This window comes from Macaca nemestrina, chromosome 18 (assembly GCF_043159975.1).
Source record: "Macaca nemestrina isolate mMacNem1 chromosome 18, mMacNem.hap1, whole genome shotgun sequence".
Classification (NCBI taxonomy): domain Eukaryota; kingdom Metazoa; phylum Chordata; class Mammalia; order Primates; family Cercopithecidae; genus Macaca; species Macaca nemestrina.
In genome coordinates this window covers 51,861,184-51,881,665 of record NC_092142.1, presented here as the reverse complement: position 1 = coordinate 51,881,665, position 20,482 = coordinate 51,861,184, and the positions used below count along the sequence as shown (strand labels likewise).

Below are 20,482 nucleotides of genomic sequence, written 5' to 3'. Positions count from 1 at the left end.
ACAGTATTGGTTGCTTGTATTAGATAATTTAAAATAATAGCCCTCAGAAAAGGGAGAAGGCCTATGGAAGAGAGAAGACCTATGGAAGAGAGAAGGCAGAAAGAACCCGGGCATCAATTTTGGACAGATTTAATCCTACTATAAGAAAAACAACTAATTGAAGCAACTGAAACACGGAACATTTTCTTGGAAGGCAAGGAAAGCCTGGGTTATCCATTTCATATCATGATGTAGAGAAGATTGATATGTCAGGCAATAATTGTAGTATATACTATAAACTATATCCTTGCACCTGTGCAAGAGTTTCTCTAAGGTTAACACCTCGATGCAAAATTTCCGGTTTTTACCAATTATTACTTTCAAAAATCTGTCAATCTCCCTGCCTGAGATTTTCTAGTTCCCCATATCCTTGCCAATATTTGATATTAGATTTTTTTCATTCTGATGCATGTGAAAATATTTCATTTTACTTTTAATTTTCATTTGCCTGATTAATAATGAGACTTAGTCATTTAAGTTTCTTTCTGAATTGCCTATTCATATACTGTGACGATTTCTATTGGGTTATATTCTTATTGATTTATTGGCATCAATATATAGTCTTCTTTTTGTTTATTTTTGAGACTGAGTCTCACTCTGTCATCCAGGCTGGAGTGCCAGTGGCACGATCTTGGCTCACTGCAACCCCAGCCTCCCGGGTTCAAGCGAATCTCATGCCTCAGCCTCCTGAGTAGCTAGGATTACAGGCACCTGCCACCACACCCAGCTAATTTTTGTATTTTTAGTAGAGATGGGGTTCCACCATGTTGGCCAGGCTGGTCTCAAACTCCTGACCTCAAGTGATCCACCTGCCTCGGCCTCCCAAAGTGTTGGGATTACAGGTGTGAGCCACCACACCTGGTCTATAGTCTTGATGTTAATCACTTATTGGTTATATGGATTTCTTGTATCTTATAATAGGAATGGTATTTATGTTTGAATATTGACCTGTATCAAATATTTTTATTGAAATTTCTTAATGGTTCAATAATTTGTGTATTCTCTTGGGATTTTTTTTTACCTTGATAATCATATTGTCTATGAAAAATGAGTTTGTTTGTTAATCTCATATACATACATACATACATATATATATATATTTTAAATGAATCTTATTTTTTAGAGAAGTTTTAGGTGCACAGAAAAGCCAAGTGGAAAGTCCGGAATTCCCACACTTCCCCTCTCCCCCTCCCCTACACAGCCTCCCTCACTGTATTAGTCTGTTCTCACACTGCTAATAAAGGCATACCCAAGACTGGGTAATCTATAAAAGAAACAGGTTTAATTGACTCAAAGTTCAGCATGGCTGGGGAGGCCTCAGGAAACTTATAATCATGGCAGAAGGGGAAGCAAACACATCCTTCTCCACATGGCAGCAGCAAGGAGAAATGCTGAGCAAAAAGCAGGAAAGCCCCCTATAAAACCAACAGACCTTGTGAGAACTCACTCACTATCACAAGAACAGCATTAAGATAACTGCCCATATGATTAAATTACCTCCCACTAGGTCCCTCCCACATGTGAGGATTATGGGAACTACAATTCAAGATGAGATTTGGGTGGGGACACAGCCAAACCATATCACTCACTAATCAACACCTTCCACCAGAGGGGTACATTTCTTACAATCTCTGGACTTACATTGACACATCATTATCACCCATAGTCTATATAGTTTACATTACTGTTCAGCTTAGTGGTGGACACTACATGGGTTTAGACATATGATTAATGACATGTATCCACCATTATAGTATCATATTGAATAGTTTCACTGCCCTAAAAATCCTCTGTGCTCTGCCTATTCATCCCTCCCTCCTCCCTAACCCCTGGCAACAACTGATCTTTCTACTGGCTTCATAGTTATGCCTTTTATATAGTTGGAATCATACAGTGTGTGGCTTTTTACGTTGACTTCTTTGACTTAGAAATATAATTCAAGGTTTTTCTATGTCTTTTTGTGGCTTGATAGCTCATTTCTTCTGAGCATAGAATAATATTCCTTTATCTAGTTTATTCATTCACTGACTGAAGGACATTTTGGTTGCTTCTAAGTTTTGGCAACTATGAATAAAGATGCCATTAACATCTATGTGTGGATTTTTGTGTGGACTTAAATTTTCAACTCATTTGTGTAAATACCAGTGAGTGTAATTGGTGGATCATATAGTAACAGCATATTTAGTTTTTTTTTTTTGAGACGGAGTCTCGCTGTGTCACCCAGGCTGGAGTGCAGTGGCGCGATCTCGGCTCACTGCAAGCTCTGCCTCCCGGGTTTACGCCATTCTCCTGCCTCAGCCTCCGAGTAGCTGGGACTACAGGCGCCCGCCACCACGCCCGGCTAGTTTTTTGTATTTTTAGTAGAGACGGGGTTTCACCATGTTAGCCAGGATGGTCTCGATCTCCTGACTTCGTGATCCACCTGCCTCGGCCTCCCAAATTACTGGGATTACAGGCTTGAGCCACCGCGCCCGGCCTAGCATATTTAGTTTTATAAAACATTGCCAAACTGTCTTTTAAAGTGGTGGCATCATCGTGCATTCCCACCAGCAGTGAATGAGAGTTCCTGTTGCTTCACATCCTGGCCAGTGTTTGGTGTTGTCAGTCTTTTAGATTTTGACCATTCTAATAGGTGTATAGTGGCATTGCATTGTTCTTTTAATTTGCATTGCCCTAATGACATATGATGTGGAGCATCTCTTCATATGCTTACTTGCCATCTGTATATCTTCTTTGGTGAAGTGTCTGTACAGCTCTTTTGCCATTTTTTAATTGGTAGTTCATTTACTTAATGTTGAATTTCAAGAGCTCTTTGCATGTTTTGCATAGCAGTTTTTAAATATCAGATATAGCTTTTGCAAATATTTTGTCACAGTGTGTGGCTTGTCTTCCTATTCTCTTGTTCCTTATATTTAAAAAATATTTTTTCCCTTTTATATTATGCTGGCTAGGACTTTCAGTAGAATGCTAAGTGTAAGGGGGTAACGGCCACCTTTGTTGCTTCTTTTAAGGAGACCACATGTGTATCATGTGTATTATGTTTTAGCCTTAGATGTAATGTTCACTGTAGGGTTTTGACAGATGTCTTAGAATTTAAGGAAGTTTTCTTTCTATTTAATATTTCAAGTTTGCTAAAAGTTCTTTCCTTTCTGCATTTATTGAGATTATCATATATTTTGGTCTGTTAATGTGATGGATTATGCTAGCAGATTTTTAAAATGTTAAACCAAAGTCGCATTCTTGGGATAAATCCTATTTGATCATAATGTGAATAAATGTTTTATGCAATTCTGGATTTGGTTTAATGTCTTATTTAGAATTTTTGTGGGCAGATGTGGTGGCTCATGCCTGCAATCTCAGCCCTTTGGGAGGCTGAGGCAGGCAGATCACTTGAGGCTAGGAGTTTGAGACCAGCCTGGCCAATATGGTGAACCCCATCTCTACTAAAAATACAAAAATTAGCCAGGTGTGGTAGCATGTGTCTGTAGTCCAGTTACTTAGGCGGCTGAGGCACAAAATTCTCTTGAACCTGGGAGACAGAGGTTGCAGTGAGTGAAGATCATGTCACTGCACTCCAGTCTGGGCGACAGAGTGAGACTCTCAAACAAACAAACAAACAAACAAACAAAAAACAAAAAAACAAAACAAAAAACAAAAAACGAATGTTAATACTTTTGTAAGTGAGTTTAAGCTATACTTTTCTTTTCTTGTATTGTCTTTGTCTGGTTTTCATGTCAGAGTTCTACCTGCTAGTCTTGCAAAATGATGCTTTTTCCCTTTTTCTTTTTTATTTTAGCTACTTATAGCAACTAAACCTAATCTTTTTTGCCTCAGTTTCCTTGTTTTTCCTTTTTTTTTTTTTTGAGCCAGAAGGTCTGGGTGTCATTTATTGACAGCAGTTTATACACATTTGTTTCCTTCCCATGGTTGTTTCCTTCCCAGCACAGGCACAGAGCCCTTGAGATGGGTAGTCTGTGAACCAGGGAGCCTTCAGTGGGGACACGTCTTTGGCAGGCACATTCAGCCCCAGCAGAATGCAATCCTTCAAGTTGGAATTCCACTGGGTATTTGAGAGGGACCAAGGTGGGGGATAGAGAGGAAGTCTTTGACAGGACTCACATCTAGATCCAGGCCTCCTCTCTCACTATCCAAGTCCATCCAAGTTTTGGGACCCTAGGGGGCAACAATCAGGCTCACCCACCTCAACAGGGCTAGATTCTGCAATCTGTGCCCAGTTCACACACACCTGCTTCTGCTGGTTGCACAGTTAAAGAGAATCAGCCTTATGGTAAGAGACAGACCACTTCTTCTCTGCCCCTCTTCGGCACCTCTCTTCAGTGGCATCTGCGAAGGAACCACGGGGAAGATGGAGGCCTGCCTTCTCATTTGAGCGGCATGTGCCCTCACCTGCAAATCTTCCATCAGCGACAGGACGGAGGCCAGACGTGGACCCAGGCGGACACCTGTGCTCCCCAGTCCATCACACACTGCCCCGCCTGCGTGCTGCCAAATGCTGGTGCCCAGGTCAGAGCTCCAGCAGGCCCCAAATTGGGACCTAAAGCCAGTTTGCATAGGCACTTGGCAATTTTTGGTAGGTAGGTGGATAAAAAGTAGATGGATGTGAGAAGAATTAGTTTCATTTGATAGACTAATAAGCGATCTGAAGTGATTTTACTTTTATTTTCTTCACTTTAAGCCAGTCATGGAATTTCACAGTGATTTCTGGCGTGGGGGCAGAAGGAAGGCGGTGTTAAGAGTCATCGGAGCTGGCTGGGCGCGGTGGCTCTCGCCTGTAATCCCAGCACTTTGGGAGGCCGATGTGGGCGGATCAAGAGGTCAGGCGATCGAGACCGTCCTGGCTAACACGGTGAAACCCCGTCTCTACTAAAAATCCAAAAAATCAGCCGGGTGTGGTGGCAGGTGCCTGTGGTCCCAGCTACTCAGGAAGCTGAGGCAGGAGAATGGCGTGAACCCGGGAGGCGGAGCTTGCAGTGAGCCGAGATCGCACCACTGCACTCCAGCCTGGGCAACAGAGCCAGACTCCATCTCAAAAAAAAAAAAAAAAAAAGTCATTGGAGCAGTCAGCCCACGGAGGTGCAGGCAGAGTGGGCCCTCACTGGGGCCGCTGGAGGAGCACGGACTGCCCCGCCGGCAGATGGGTGATGTTCTGAGAGCGTAAGAACTGGTATGCGAGGACCTCCGCAGTTTCCAACTTGCGGAGCTCTATCAGGCCGTCCCTTGCGGTGGCCAGTGAGTTGGCAATCAGCTCAGCTGCCTCGGAGTAGCCCTCAGCAGAGATGATGGCCACCTTTTTCTGCTGCTCAGCCTTTTCCACCACAAATCTGGCCCTCTCTGCTTCCTGCTGAGCCACCCGTTTGGCTTCCACCGCTTCTGTGAACTCCTTCCCGAAGGTCAGATGTGTCAAGGACACGTCGTCCAGGATGAGCCCAGAGGTAGCTGCTTGCTCTGTAAGTAAGGTCGTTGCTCACCTGCCTGGAGACCAGCTCTCTCTGGGTGATTAGTTCTCCAGCATCAAAGCGAGCCACCACGGACTTGAGGATCTTGGTCGTGATGGATGGCAGCCCCCGCTCATCACAGTCCTCTCCGATGCTGGTGAAGATGCGAGGAAGCTGGCTAGCGACAGGCCGGAAGAGGATGCGCAGTGTGATGTTGACGTTCTGTAAATCTTTGCTGCCAGTGATGACTGGCACATTACGTGGTCGAGAAGGGCAGTCAAAGATAATTGGTTTCTGTACCCACGGAATGAGAAAGTGAGTCCCTTCCCCTACCACAATGTCCTGTCCTCCACGGAATCGGTCAGAGATGACAGCTCTGTGCCCAGCATCCACATTATATGAGGCCGAGTTTCTTTCACCAGGCCTCCTGCAACAGCTAAGGCCAGGTCAAACTTGCTGATGGACTCAAACACTTTGGCAGCCATGTTTTCTTCTGCGGGACCCTCTCACACCTGCTTCCACTCTGACCTCCACATGAATTTCCACCCCTCAGTTTCTTAATTTGAAAATGAGGAAAATGACAATACCAACATCAAAAGTATGTTTTGAGGATTAAAACAGTTAAAATAAATAAAGCAATTTGAATATTGTTCATAACACAGCAACCAACCTTTTAGTTTTAGCTACTATTACCATTATTGCATTCCCTAAAATTTACGGAAGAAAGGTATGACATGTTTCTGAAGGTTGGGTAGCATTCATCTGCAAGACCATCTAACATTTTTCTTTCTGTGGGTATATTTTAGCTACTTATTCAATTTCTTTAATGTCATTAATCTACTTGATTTAATTTTTTTCTTCTTGACTTGCTTTTGGTAAGTTATATTTTTCTAGCAGTTTGTCCATTTAATTTTTCTTTTCTTTTTTTCTTTTTTAGAGACAGGATCTCACTGTCTTGCTCAGGCTATAGTGCAATGGTGCCATCATGGCTCACTGCAGCCTCTAACTCTTGGGCTCAAGTGATTCTCCTGCCTCAGCCTCCTGAATAGCTGAGACTACAGGTGTGCACCACTGTACCTGGCTAATATTTAAAGTTTTTGTAGAGATAAAGTCTCGCTGTGTTGCTCAGGGTGGTCTCAAACTCCTGGCTTTAAGCCATGCTCCTGTCTTGACTTCCCAAAGTGTTGGGATTCCAGGTGTGAGCCATCATGCCCAACGCATTTCATCTAAATCTTCAAATTTATTGGCCTAATTTTTATAGTATACTCTTATTAATGTCTAATGTTGCTATGTCTGCATTTATGGCTTCCTTTTTATTCCTAATATCATTTTGGGGTATGTTGGATGCTTAGCTCATTAAATTTTATACTATATATATATATATTTGCTTTAATCCCACTCTGCGGGTCCTGATAAGTAGTGTTTTTCATTGGCAATCAGTTTTAAATGTTTTCTACTTTCCTTTGCAGTTTCTTCCTGGATCCATGAATTTATAATATTTGTACATTCAAAATTTCCAAACAGATAAAGTTTCTCTGGTTTTCTTTTCATTATTGAATTTTATTGTATTGTCGTCAGAAACTGTGGTCTGTATAATATTACTCTGTTTCAGTATCTTTTATTTATTTATTTATTTATTTTCTATATTTTCCGACTGGAATGTGATCCATGTGAAGAATGGAATTTATTCTGTTTAATTCACCATCATGCTCCCAGTGTATAGAATGATGGTTGGCATATAGTAGTAACTCAACATTTATTGAATGAGAGAATGATTAATATTGATGGTAACCCTTGATGATCAGAATATATTTTTTTTCTAGGTGGTCTTCCTGGAACTCCAAGAAGGGAATGCAAATTCCCACAGGCTCTGGTCCATATCAGCAGACTTGGCTTCATATCCACATATGGAGTTACATCCATATATTCCTGACAAACATCAAAATTTCCTGAGCATCCAAGTAAAATTTGGAGGACGCTGTCTACTCCCAAATTAATTTGATTCTGATTTGTACACTCTCAGTGCCTCAGCATCAATATGGATTCGGCTTCCCACAGATGGAAAGACCGACTTTCTTTCTTTCTTTTTTTTTTTTTCTTTGAGACGGAGTCTGACTCTGTCGCCCAGGCTGGAGAGCAATGGCACGATCTCGGCTCACTGCAAGCTCTGCCTTCCGGGTTCACGACATTTTCCTGCCTCAGCCTCCCGAGTAGCTGGGACTACAGGCGCCCGCCCGGCTAATTTTTTGGATTTTCAGTAGAGATGGGGTTTCACCGTGTTAGCCAGGATGGTCTCGATCGCCTGACCTCGTGATCCACCCTCCTCGGCCTCCCAAAGTGCTGGGATTACAGGCGTGAGCCACCGCGCCCGGCCAAGACCGACTTTCTTAGTCCACATCGGCTGCTATGACAAATCACCATAAACCGGGCGATTTATAAACAATAGAAACGTATTTCTCACAGTTCTAAAGCTTGGAAATCCAAGGTCGGGATGTCAGCACGGTCATTTCTGGTGAGAACTTTCTTTTGGGTTGCAGATGACCAACATCTCTCTGTGTCTTTACCAGGCAGAAGCGGGGAATGAGCTCTCAGATTAGTGCCATAGATGGCACTAATCCCATAGATGAGGTATCTGACCTCATGACCTAATTACCTCCCAGGGACCCCATCTTTTCATGCCATCACCTTGGTGGTCAGGATTTCAACATATACATTTTGGGAGGGCACAAACATTCAGGCCATAGCATTGACCATAGCAGAACTGGCAATCTTCATACAAAGTTTTTGTTTCCCATGTTTAATGTCTTCTACAAAACAATATTCATGCATTCTGTCAAGCAGTTACAGAGTAAAGACAGCTGGTCATTACTCAGCTTGGTGTGCAAATAGATATTTTTGAAAATATACAATATCTGAAGATTTTTATTCTTCAGACAACTTTGGCTTTGAAAACTCTGTATATCTTAAAAGCAGTTTCACAATGTCAGTAGTTTCCTTTGATTGATAGCCACAGCACACTGAGCTCACAGACACATTAAAAATGTGTCATAGAAAAGAAAAAAAGGGCTTTGCAATATTGGATTCTGTAGCAGTAAGTAATCTGCTCTTGGCTTTCCTTCCCTTTGCTAAGGAATTTTTTTCCCTCCTCTTCTGAAAGGTCTGTTTTATTACATTCTAGATTTGGACATACTAATAAAAATATATTTTTTTCTATGCTTGCCAGAATCCTATTTCTCAGTACAGACAGAATTATTGGATAAGTGCTGCAATTCTGTTTCTCTTTGGAATTTTGAAACCCCAAATTAAAAAAAAAAGTCAAACAAACCAAAAAATTACCAATAAGTTGGGATACCAGATAGAAGGTTGACGCTAGCAGGTCTCTCCTGGGTGCAATGGAGATGATTGTGTGTTATGCTCTCAGAAAGGGGGAAAGTGGCTGTATTACTGAGTGTGGTGGTGAGAAATAGGAATTGCATGATGTGGAGAAGAAATTTGGATCATTTTGGGAAACGAAAGAGGTGATTCCTATTGAATGTGGAAGGAAGTAATTATTTCTGTAACTAGAATGTCCTGCAAATAAGTTATGGTAGGACAGCTGCTCTCATAAAGAGACCCAGGAATGTAATGACTCATCATGGGAATTTATTTATTACTTAGTAACTGCTTCATGTTGGCAGGTTTATTCAGGGACCCAGGATCCTTCCATCTTGTGGCTCTGCCATTCCCTAGAGCTGAAGTTACATTTTTTTTTTTTACAGTGGAAAGTACCAGATCATAATTACTGTAGGTTTTGCAAGTTATAATATCTCTGTCACCTGTATTCAATGCTGCCATTGTACCATAAAAGCAGTCATTGACAACACGTAAATTAATGGCTTAGCTTTGTTCCAGTAAAACATCACTTACAAAAAGACGTGGCAGGTTGAATTTGGGTCTTGGGACATGGTTTTCTGACCCTTGCTCCAAAACCTGGTCATACTCTTCTGTATTTAGCAGAGAAAGGGAAGGAGCAAGGAGAAACAAGTGTGGAGGGAATCTAGAGGTCAAGCCTGGAAGCAAAATGCATCACTTCCCCTCATGTTGCCTGGGCTAGAAATCAGTCACATGGCAACACTTGATTGCTAAGGATGTTGGGAAATGTAGTCTAGCTGTGTGCCCAGGAAGAAAAGGAAACATACTGGTGAACAGGTGGCAATCTTTGCCATATCCAGCACAATAGAAAATCTGAAAAAACTGGAATTCAAGGTTCATCCTCAAACTATCCTACTGTGTTCTAAAACATAGGGCTCAAAAAGCATATCTTTGTAATCAGACAGTCCTGGGTTTGAATCCTAGAAGGGCCACATTCTAAATCTGAGCTCTTGGGTGTTTGTTTAACCAACTTGTGCCTCATTTTCCTTATGTGGAAAATGAGGGTAATTATGATTATCTCCCAGAGTCTTTGTGAATGTTAAATAAAAGAAAAACTTGAGATAACTATCACTTCTAATGTATAAGAAGAAGTATATTACCATTATTATTTGAACAATGACTTACTCTACTTCCTAGCAGAGTATAATTTAATGCTTTGCACTTGGGCTTACATCCCTGCTCCACTCCACACTAGCTCTGTAATCTTGGACAAGTTATGTAACCTCTCTGTGCCTCAATTTCTTCATTTATATAATTGTAACAATAATAGCATGTATCTCCTAGGGTAGTTGTGATGATTAAATGATTTAACAAATACGAAATCATAGGTGTCTAGACTTATTAATGCTTAATTAATGGTAACTATAATTATTATTTTAATGCACTGATCCCTGGCATCCAAGGACACTAATGATAAAAATCAACATTATAATAATATACATATATTCATGCATTCAACAAATACTGAGCACCTACAGGCCAAATTCTGTACTAGGCTCTGAGGATAGAAATGGTGACTAGAACTGATATTTTTCCTGCCTTCATAAAGCTTACAATGTGTTTGCTAATAGGTGCATTTTCTTTTTTGAGCGGCCTTTGCAGTGAGTACTTTAAACATGCTATCTCATTTGATCATTTGCAATAACTCTGTGAATAATATATTATTGTCTCTATTTTACAGAAGACGTAACAGGTTTAGAGAACATAAGTAATTTTAGCAAGGTCACAGAGCTGGTAAATGGTAGAAATGGTATTTGAAACTATGCACCTCAAACTTAAATGCCAGTGTTCTTAAAAATCATGCTGGGCTGTCAGATCTGGCCACATAAAAAGGTTTGCTTGGCAAAGTGTACACTGTTTAATGGGAATGTAGGTTGAAGGCAGGGGAAAGGAGGGGGCTGTGATGGTGAGGGTGGCCTCTTGGCCTCTCTGGGAATTCAGTTCTATCTCTGGACCATTTATGACAGCAAATGCCCTCTCTACTTGGATGACTTCAAACATCCCCCAGGATTAGAAACATGTAATCTTATCAACCAGGTTTGGTTCCCGTCTGCAGGAGAGCTGGGCTTTTCAATTTAACCACTGGCTTAAAAAATGGGAAAAAAAATAACACAAAGAAATCTACTGTCTCTACCCTTCTTTAAAATGATGAATGCTTTTTAAAGGCAAATCCATCATTGGTCACTTGAGGGAGGAAATGTCAAGAAAAGTTATGTTTTGTTAGCTTTTACTTCTTGACATTATACAAGAAAGTAATTGAAGTACAACAAATGCCATGTTGTTTTACCTCATCTATTTATATAACAATCTGACAAGATGAATATATATGTTACTGTGGATTTGGAAAAAAAGTGGCACAGGCTCTGTGATTTGTTCTATTGTCTTATCAGTGCTGATCAAATGTGCTTTTCCTCAACAAAACACATGGCAGATGAATTAGTATCTTTTCATGTAGATTCCTGGATTTGAACAATTGAACTCATTTTACCCTTCAGCCCATTAGCCTCTTATCTCAAGTTCTTTGAGCTTTAACATGAATGTATAATAGAGCATGCACAAATTCAATTCAATACAACAAATATTTATTTAGCACTCACCGTGCATAAGGTACTATGCCAAACAGAGATGCCATTAATTCACAATCTGTGATAATTCAAACACAACCTGGGCTAAATGTTACCATTATGCCATTTATGAAAAAAAGGGTGTGCTAAACAAATCAGCAAGGTGGATCTTACTGTGTATCATGTTATGCTCCTAAAAATCCCATAAGTAAATCATATTTTAAATTCACAAAGAGTGCTTCCTGTTCAAAGAATTCCATAATAGTGTTTCTACAGAATATATAATCATTGACAAATAAGAATTTTTAAGTTTGATGTTTAAAAGGCAAATGACCATTTTATTGAAGGATATTATGTGACTAGTACTATAAAAAATCCCAAGGCTCATTTCTATGACACCCACGATCTCTTTGTGGTTGGGTAGTCTGGTTGTCAAGCAACTTAAATAGAAGAGACATGTTAAATTATTATTATTTTCTTCTGAAAGGTGTCAGACACAAAACAAAGGTATAAAGTTGCTTATTCTGTAGTAAAGATCTCTTCAGTTCCCCACATATATTGCTGGGGAAGGAAAGTAATACTAAAACTTCAGTTAATAGGAAGAGGCAGAGTGAGCTTTCAGTGTGTCTTAACCTTTTTATTTTGCTGACATTACCTTAGCCAATGAGCTGGGATCTCAAGTGAGTTATTCAGGGATGTAATATTAAGAATCATGAGGCAAGGTCTCCTGTCGAATACATTAAGATGATAATACTTTGCATTTCGGTTTCTCTCTCTCTCTTTTTTTTTTTTATAGCCCCTTTGTTGAAACTGGCCCCTTTGCAAGCTCTCCTGTCTATACATAAATGGGTTGATAGATCTGACTCCAGAGGGTTTGAATTAAGGACCATCATTTATTTGTCAGTACTGTGTAGTAAAGAACTTGGCCTTAACTAAGGAGAGGTCTGGCTTAGCCTTCAGCTTCTGGGAGGTATTCTACATTATACCTGACAAGAGTGTAATTGTTTAGAGTGGTAGGTGGCCACACTAGATCTTAGGGTAGGGCCAGCCATACCCATAGTCTTAGGGCAGGTGTGGGCCATGACAGAAAGACCAGTCGTGTGGTCGAAAGTAGGGGTTTGGATCCCGTGTTATCAGCTGACATGGAGACTGAATTCAGCAACTTGGGCAATCAACTGATCAATTATGCCTGCGTAATGAAGCTTCAGTAAAATCTCTGAGCTCTGGGGCTTGGGTATGGTTCTCTGGTTGGCAATACTCCTTGCATATTGACACATATCAATACTGGGAGAGTATTACATCCTGACTCCAAGGAGTTGACAATGGAAACTTCATGTTTGTAACCCCCTCAGATTCTTCCTCAGGCATCTCTTCATTTTGCTGTTTTAAATTTGTATCCTTTCCATGTAAACCATAATCATGAATATAGGAGCTTTCAATGAGTTCTCTAAGTCCTTCTGGGGAATTATAAAAGCTGAGGGTAGTTTTGGAATTTCCCAAACTTATAGTTGGTGTTAGAAATAAAGGGAAGGCTGGGCGCAGTGGCTTACACCTATAATCCCCGCACTTTGGGAGCCCGAGGCAGGTGGATCACAAGGTCAGGAGATCAAGACCATCCTGGCTAACACGGTGAAACTCCGTCTCTACCAAAAATACAAAAATAAAATAAAATAAAATAAAATAAAATAAAATAAATTAGCCGGGTGTGGTGGTGGGCGCCTATAGTCCCAGCTACTCAGGAGGCTGAGGCAGGAGAATGGCGTGAACCCTGGAGGCGGAGCTTGCAGTGAGCCGAGATCGTGTCACCACACTCCAGTCTGGATGACAGATGGAGACAACGTCTCAAAAAAAAAAAAAAGAAAAAAAAAAAGAAATAAAGGGAATCTTGGAAGACTGTTCCCTCTAATCACTGCAGTTTGGCTAACTATGGTTAAGTATCATAACTGGAAGGAGTCTGTTGACATGCAGATGGGTCCAGTGACATATAATAATTATATCATACCTCAAAACTTCCCCCAAATGAAAAAATTCCTTCGAAGGTACTTGTAAATGTCTAAATTTGGTAAGTTTAGAAAAGCAGCATTAGCTATATCTCTCTTTTTTAAAAAATTTAATTTTATTTTACTTTAAGTTCTGGGATACACGTGCAGAACATGCAGGTTTGTTACATAGGTATACATGTGCCTTGGTGGTTTGTTACACCTATCAACCCATCATTTAGGTTTTAAGCCGCGCACCCCTTGACAGGCCCTGGTGTGTGATGTTCCCCTCCCTGTTTCCGTGTATTCTTAGCATTCGACTCCTACTTAGTTAGATCTCTTTTTATGCACCCATTTGAAATTATAACAATTTTAATGATTTTTAGTTATTTCTGGGGTTATAAACCGAAATACATAAGGGCATCAGAAGGTAACTTCAATCAGTGAAACAGAAGGTGGAATCTGTGGTCAACTGAGGAACATATGCTAGTATAAAGTCATTCAGAGTTAACAAAAAATTTGGATCATAAAAAATGTCCGTAACATGAGTTAGCCCAGAGATCATCAGTTTGTCTTTTCTCTATGATTTAGGCTAAAGGCTCCATTTGAAAATGAATATTTCCTGTAATTGAATGTTTGACTATCCATATTTTCTATTTCCACCTCTTTTTATGTTAGTTTTTGTTGAAATTTGTGCATTTCAATGACATTTATTTTATTTTTTAAATTTTATTTTATTTTATTGCAAGAGTTTTTGGGGCAGAGGTGGTTTTTCATTACATGGATAAGTTCTTTAGTGGTGATTTGTAGGATTTTGGTGCACCAGTCACCCGAGTAGTGTACATTGTACCCAATATGTAGTCTTTTATCTCTCATCCCTCCCCATCCTTCTGCCCCAAGTCCCCAAAGTTCATTATATAATTGTTATGCCTTTGTATCCTCATAGCTTAGCACCCACTTATAGGTGAGAACATACGATATTTGATTTTACATTCCTGAGTTACTTCACTTAGAATGCTGGCCTCCAGCTCCATCCAAATTACTGCAGAACACATTATTTTATTCCTTTTTATGGCTCAGCAGTATTCCATGATGTATATACCACATTTTCTTTATCTACTCATTGGTTGATGGGCATTTAGGTTGGTTCTGTATTTTTGCATCAATTAAATTTATTGGTATAAAATCATAATATCCCCTTATGATCTTTTTAACTTTAATAGGATCTGTAGTGACATCCAATTTTTAATTTTTGACTTTATTTGTGCCTTCTATCCACTTTTCTTGGAGTCTCATATGGGTTTATTAATTTTAGTAGTTTCTCCTAGAATTAATTTTTGGATTCATTGGTTTTATTTGTTGATGTTTATTTTTTTTTATTTAGTTAACTCCCATTTCTATATGTTTTTAGACTTCCTCTGTTATTTTTAAATCTTATTGACATATATACTTAGCTCTTTTTCCATCTTTCTCTTTTTCTAAGAAGCTATAAATTTTTCTTAAGGCATGAGTTTATCTGAAGCTCATAACTATATCATTTTATCATTCAGCCAAAATGTGTATAACTTTTTGTTGTAATTTTTTGTCCTATGGATCTTTATAAAAGTGTATTTTTAGATTTACAAATAGATGTATTTTCCTTTCTTTTTTCCCTTATATTTGATATATAGCCTGATTGAATTAGGAACAGAAAACATATGATAATGATTTAAAGTCTTAGACATTTTTTTGAAACTTGTTTTATGGACCATCAGTATTTGTAAATATTCCAAAAAAGCATACATATGTTCTTGAAAATAATATAGTATTAGTTCATTCTCATGCTGCTATAAGGACATACCCAAGACTAGGTTATTTATAAAGGAAAGAGGTTTATTTGACTCACAGTTCCACATGGCTGGGGAGGCCTCAGGAAACTTACAATCATGATGGAAGAGGAAGCAAACACATCCTTTTTCATATGGCAGCAGGAGAGAGAAGAATGATAGCTGAGAAAAGGGGGAAGCTCCATATAAAACCATAAGAGCTTGTAAGAACTTACTATCATGAGAATAGCATGGGTGAAACTGCCACCATGATTCAATTACCTCCCACCGGGCCCCTCCCACCACTTATGGGGATTATGAAAACTATAATTCAAGATGAAATTTGGGTGGAGACAAAGCCAAGCCATATCAATATGCATTTTTTTTGCAGTTATTGGGTGTAATGTTCTATAGAAGTCCATGAAGTCAATTTTGTGATTGTATACTTCAAATCTTCTAGATTTTTATTAGTCTTTGTATGTTTGCTCTGTAAGCTATCAATGAAAGCTTATTCTTTCAATTGTTTGTTCTGTAAGCTCTCACTGTGATTGTGTACTTGTCTCCTTTGTATCTTGTCAAATTTTGCTTTATATGTTTTGAGGCTATGTTATTGGCGCACGCAAATTTCTAGTTACTATATCTTTGGGAAGAATCGAAAATTTTATTACTATAATAAGGCTTTTAGCCTTAAAGTCTACTTTGTCTGATACTAATGTATTTTAAAATTTAATGCTTGTATGATGTATTTTTTCTGCCCTTTTAAAAATAAAGGGCAGAAAATCATGTTAACTTTCTTTATTCTTAGTTTTAGATATCCTTTTGTAAACAATTTAAAAATGTCCAATTGACGTTATGGAAAACACTATGGAGGTTCCTCAAAAAATTAAAAGTAGAATTATCATATGATTCATCAATCCCACTACTGGGTATATATCTACAAGAAATGAAGTCTGTATGTCTAAGAGATGTCTGCATTCCCGTGTTCATTTTAGCATTATTCACAATAACCAAGATGTGAAATCAACCTAAGTGTTAATTGGCAAATGAATTGATAGAGAAAGCATGGTATGTATACACAGTGAAACACCATTCAGCCACAAAAGAAGGAAAGTCTGCCATTTGTAGCAACATGGATAAACCTGGAGGACGTATGTTAAGTGAAGTAAGCCAGGCACAGAAGAAAAATGCCACATGATCGCGTTTGTATGTGGAATCTAACAAAGTTGAACTCATAGAAGGAGAGAGTAGAATGGTGGTTACCAGGGGCTGTGAAATGGGAGAGGATTGGTGAAATGTTAGGGAGTACAAAATTTCAGTTAGACCAGAGGAGTAAGTCAAGAGATTCCTTGTATGACCTGGTGACTATAGTTAATAACAATGTGTTGTACACTTAAAAATTACTATGACAGTAGATTTTAAGTCTTCTGAACACACAAAAAAGTATGTGAGGTAATACATATGTCAGTTAGCTTGATTTAGGCATTCTATAATGTATACATATATCAAAATACCATACTGTACTCTATAAATGTATACAATTTTTATTTGTCTGTTAAAACCATATCCAGTTGAAATGATTTGGTCTTTAATTGGAATGACGAGTCCATCTATATTTAATGTAATGATTGACAATCTTACTATGTGACTTCCATTTGTTCCATATGTTCTATGTGTATTTTTATCTCCTTTCTTACATTCTTTTGGATCAATACAGTAGTTTATTATTTTACCCCTACTATTAGTTTGGAATTTATATGTATTTATGCAATATGTTGCAGTTATATCATGAATTTTTAATTTGTTAAAATCTGAAAATTGTTATTTTGTTCTTTTCTAGGATAATACAAAGACATTAAAACACTTTACTCTCTTCTGACTTATTAATAATTGCTATATATGTATATACATATGTATATATGGGACAATTTATATGACAGAGATGATACCACAAACCGACGGTAAAAGATGGATGAGTCAATAGATGTTTTGGGGAAACTTGCTGACTTCTGTATGTGGAAAAAAATAAGACTGGATTTCTAACTCACATCATAAACAAGAGTTAACTCCAGATGGATTAAAGACCTGAATGTGAAAGGTGAAATATTAAGATAATTGAAGAAAACCTATGAGGACATCTTTGTAAATTTAGGGTAGGAAAGCAGAAACCAAAATTAAGGATTTCTGTTTAACAAAGGGTATCACATAGATAGCCACCTGAGGGACACGGGTTGGCAGATACTTTTTACAGTGTCAATATCTAGAATATACAAGGAGCTATTTTTTTTAATGAACAAGAAACATGAAAGATGAAAAGTAAAAAATTATGAGCAGGTAACTTTCAGATGAGGAAATCTCTATTGATAACAAGTACATGAACCAATGCTCAACCTCACTTTCAATCAGATAAATACAGATTAAGACAACAAGGAGACACCAAATCTTATGCCCGTAAGATTTGTAAACATTAAAAATTTAAAGAATAACAAATGTTGACAAGAATGTTGAGAATTGGAAAATTGTATGTATTTCTTTGATAGTTTAAACGTATCCAGATGTTCTTAGCAAAAACCAGTAGCATTTAGTAAAATTAAGCATTGTATTATCTAGCAATCTCATTCTTGGGTAAAACTTCAGAGACACTGGCATATTAGTGAGCAAGGAAACATATATGAGGATACTCACTACAGCATTGTTTGGGGGCAAGAAATAATTAGAAGCAACCTAGAGGTTCATTAATGGGGACTAGATTAAAAAACGGTAGATGCACGCTGTAGAATATTATGCTGCAGTTACAAGAAATGAAAGTAAATAATTCATAAGAACATCATTGAAAGAAAAAAGTAAGCACAGGAATCGGATCTATAGCAAAATTCCACGTATGTACATAAAAATGTACATAAAACAATGCCATTTATTTTTCCAAAGGCACATACGAATATGAGTACATTTACCAAACACATTAAAGTGAGTGCCATTATGAAGTGGAAGAGAATGGGAGGGGGAATCATGATGAAAGGCAAAACATATTAAAATGAAATAAAATAAGACAAGGATTTATATAGCCCTCTGATAATAAAGTGTTTTAACTCAACAGATGAATGGTTAAAGAAAATATGGTACATATACACAATGGAGTACTATTAAGGTGTAAAAAAGAATGAGATCCAGTCATTTGCAGCAACATGGATAGAACCAGAGATCATGATGTTCAGTGAAAGAAGCCAGGAACAGAAAGACAAACATTGCAAGTTCTCACTTATTTGTGAGATCTAAAAGTCAAAACAATTGAACTCATGGTCATAGAGAGTAGAAGGATGGTTACCAGAGACTGGGAAGGGTAGTGGGGGTTGAAGGGAAGGTGAGGATAATTAATGGGTACAACAAAATAGAAAGAATGAGTGAGACCTACTATTTGATAGCAAAAGAGGGTGACTATAGTCATTAATAACTTAATTGTATATTCTAAAATAAGGAATGTAATTGGATTATCTACAACTCAAAGGATAAATGCTTGAGGGGATGGATGCCCCTTTCTCCATGATATGCTTATTTCATATTGCATACCTGTATCAAAACATCTCCTGTATCCCATAAATATATACAACCACTATGTACCCACAAACAATTAAAAAAAAAAAGAAAGTAAAAAAAAGAAAGGAGTTGCATTAAGATTACAAAAACTAAATTACTCATTTTAATTTTTTGTCAAATTTGTAAAACACCTGGGCAATGTACTTAATATATTCATTAAATGGCCTCATTTAAAACATAAATATTTTATTTAAAAAGAATTTTATATCACGATTATAAGTGGAAAACCAGGATATTTTTCTGTAAATAGAATGTAAGTGTGAAAGTAATTACATGGTAACAAAATGAGGAAGTTCTAGCCAGATACTGTGGCCTGCTGAAGGTGAGGTTTGAGGTCGGCTCTCTATATGGGAAAAAAGGAGATGAGTAAGTCTAGAGTCACTAAAGATATATTAACACCAGGCTAAGATGTTCCTTTTCTTAAAATAATCAACAGAGGGAAAGAAAATTGAGGCGGGAATATAACTTTGACACACTACATTTCAGAAGTATTTAATGCCATGTCTATGTCTGCGTAATGCCTGGAATTAACTTGACACCCTCCAGTGTTATGTGTCCCACACTTTGGGAAACACATGAGTTGATGGTTGCTAGTCTTTTCCAGCTTTAATTTTCTAACGTTGTCTGAAATTAAGAAAGGCAAAATCTTGTTGTAAATGAGGAAGTATCTGGCAGTGAAAACCCTAGATAATAGGATGAATTACCAGGAGAGAAAACAGTGCTTCGTTGCTACAATGTGAAAATGCTGCTACTACTACAAAGTAAGCCTTGGAGAATTGAATAAAATCTTCAGAATTGTTCCCATTTCAAAGAACTTTGCAAATATTGTGTAAGCACTGGGGAGGATCCAAGCAAAGTTCACTGGAACCAGGGGTTGATTGATGAGTGTTTTTAATGGTGCAGCTTCTGAGGTATCAGCAGGCCTTGGAGGTGTGCCATGATGTGGTGTATAAAGGTGACACAAAGGAAAGAAATCTTGGACCTTGTAGTTCCACTGGTCTGCAACTTAGCAGTTTCTGGAACTGCAGGACCAGTTCAATCTTGTTCAGCTTTGTCAATAATGAAATGCAGCAAAGTGATGAATAGTTTTTAAGTGCAGTGGACATACAGGTTGCAAGTCACATAAGGTGTGCATGCCAGATGAACAAAGCATGCCCAATTCATGACTCCAGAACTAGCAGCAACAAAAATATCAATCACATGTGGAGCCTAAGTGCTCAGATCGAGGAACAGGGACCAAATCAAGAAATGAGGGGGGCCCTGTTTTGTTGCAATATAGACTTAAGAGCCAAGATCCCACCATTGCCTCTTTGCATGGCCCATCCAATCACACCTTGTTGCATTTTCCTGTCTCCCGCATAGTTATGCTCTGCCTATAAAGTCTGCTCCCAGATCCCAGCTTGGAGAGACAGATTTGAGCATTGCCTCCTGTCTCCTTGCTAGTCGACTTGCAATAAAGTTTTTTCTTTTTTTCAAAAGCTGGTGCCATAGTATCAGCTTCTATGCACATCACAGTATTGGCTTCTATGCCATAGTATTGGCTTCTATGCAGTGGGTCCACTGGTTGGTAACATTTCCAGAATAATACAAGATTTAGGAAAGTACCCTGAGTATTCCTTCTGATTAAGGGACAGAAT

At 38.4% G+C, this 20,482-nt stretch overlaps 1 pseudogene; it reads right to left on the bottom strand.

Annotated features, from left to right (window-relative positions):
• Positions 1 to 5,152: 5,152 nt before the first annotated feature.
• On the bottom strand, positions 5,153 to 6,033 carry LOC105494103 (prohibitin 1 pseudogene; annotated as a pseudogene).
• Positions 6,034 to 20,482: the final 14,449 nt, after the last annotated feature.